This window comes from Schistocerca nitens, chromosome 1, assembly GCF_023898315.1.
Source record: "Schistocerca nitens isolate TAMUIC-IGC-003100 chromosome 1, iqSchNite1.1, whole genome shotgun sequence".
Classification (NCBI taxonomy): Eukaryota; Metazoa; Arthropoda; class Insecta; order Orthoptera; family Acrididae; genus Schistocerca; species Schistocerca nitens.
Genome location: NC_064614.1, coordinates 61,178,083 through 61,180,068, shown reverse-complemented (window position 1 = coordinate 61,180,068; position 1,986 = coordinate 61,178,083). Strand labels below are relative to the sequence as shown.

Sequence of the window (1,986 nt, the reverse complement as noted above, 5' to 3'; positions counted from 1 at the left end):
GTTCTCGGTCGTCCACTCTTGTTATTCCCTCTTGGCTCTTGTAGATATTGTCTGTTACCCGTCTCTGCCTATGGCGTACCCCTGTTTTTCTCAGAATTTCGGGCATCTTGCACTATTTTACATTGTCGAACGCTTTCTCCAGGTCGACAAATCCAATGAAAGTATCTTGGGTTTTCGTCAGTCTTGCTTCTATTATCAACCGCAACGTCAGAACTATAAGTAAATTGAAGGTAGAGAGGGGAACAAAGGAAAGGAAAGGGGAGGGATCACTGCTGTCAGCTGCACTGGGACATTACGTGGAATTGGCGGCAACGAGTGAAAATGCCTACTGGACCGAGATTCGAACCCGGGATCTCCTGCTTACCAGGCAGGCGCGGTAACCACTGCGCCATCCGGGACACTGTGTTATCGCAACTGCACGGACTATTTCGGCTCACTTCACGGTCGATACACACTCCTATCGAACGCCAACTACCCGCAATGTCCGAAAGAACAGGCACCACAACGTCAAGATTGCCTGGCTGGCGCCTTTACCTTTCCTAAAGACAAACTGATCGTCATAGTATCAACTCTGACTGCACTCTACCCTATCCTCCCCCCTCCGCAGGGAGTTCCTTCTCGTCTCCCCATACCACACTTCCTCCTTTTCGCCTTTCCTGTCGTTCCCCACCCTCTTTTCCTTTCAAATTTATAAAAGCCCCATAACTACACCTGTTTACTGAATTTCTTTATTTCCGTCTATGATCACAGACATTTTAGGTCTTCAGACTACTGGTTTTGGTGAACAATGACCATCTTCAGTTCTGTTTCAAAAGTATGTCCTAATATGATGGAGCCACAGTGGCATCGTCAAATGATAATCACAAAATCAGTTCCAGCATGCCAAACACATATTTGTGTTTGTCATTTGAAGATGCCACTTTGTTTCCATTGTTTTAGGAGACGCTTTTAAAATGGATCTGAAGATGGCCATTGCTAACCAAAACTGGTAGTCTGAGGACCTAACAAGTTTGTGATCATAGACAGAAATAAATAAATTTATTCTACTCTTTCTGGATCACTGTTCCATTCGCGACCGTGTCGCAGAGTTTTTAACCCTGTTTCATCACCACTTCTTACCAGTCCTCAGTCCTCATCACAACTCTCCCATCTCCCTGCATACCCACCTTTATTTTCATCTACATTTTACCATCCAAGAGCAAGTCCTTCTCCAGTTTTAGTGAAAGTGTACAGAGCTCCGCTTTTAGTGATCAGTGTCTCTTCTATCGCATTTAGTGGTTTTATGTGATTTTTCAAGCGTTTAGTATTCTTCCGGTGTTTTAACTGGGCAATTCCTCCACAATTATCACTGTTTTAAACAAATCACGAAGGCAGCATTATTTCTTATATTCTCTTATTAACTTTTAAATTCGGTAAATACGCCTCTTTGTTTTGCGTTTTGCATCTAAGAGAATAATGTTTACTGCCTGAAAAGCGGGTTATCTGTACCGCTGTGAGCCCACGCTCCGTCCACATGGGGCAAGGGGGATGAAATAACAATAAAGAAATAGAAAACATTCAGAAAAAGGAACAGAAGATCATAAGAAAAAGTTTTGGCCCAAAACTTGTAGATGAACAGTATCGGCTCAGAGGCAAACAGGAAACAACCAATACTCTAATATTCACAGTGACATTAGAAAACGCAGATTAAGATTCTATTGACACATCAAAAGAATGAATCCGGACAGATTTACAAAGCAAATAGTGGAACTCTATGTAAACAGAAGTAAATCCAAAACAGACCGAACGAAATGGATTGGCGAAATCAAAACAGATCTGAAACTAGCAGGAATTACACCAGAGGATATCCAAAACAGGGAAATCTTCAGATCCAAAATTCACACGTGGCATGTTGACCAAGAGTAGAATCCAAAGAATAAGAGTGGAACAACGTGGTCTCAAGAAAGAAAAGAAGCCCACAACAAAAGAATGAAAGAAGTATGGGCA

The 1,986-nt window shown here is 42.3% G+C and overlaps 1 non-coding gene across 1 annotated transcript; it reads right to left on the bottom strand.

The window, feature by feature from the left end:
* Positions 1 to 325: 325 nt before the first annotated feature.
* Positions 326 to 398, bottom strand: Trnat-ggu (transfer RNA threonine (anticodon GGU)). The gene has a single exon. It is a non-coding gene; the product is annotated as a tRNA-Thr (tRNA).
* Positions 399 to 1,986: the final 1,588 nt, after the last annotated feature.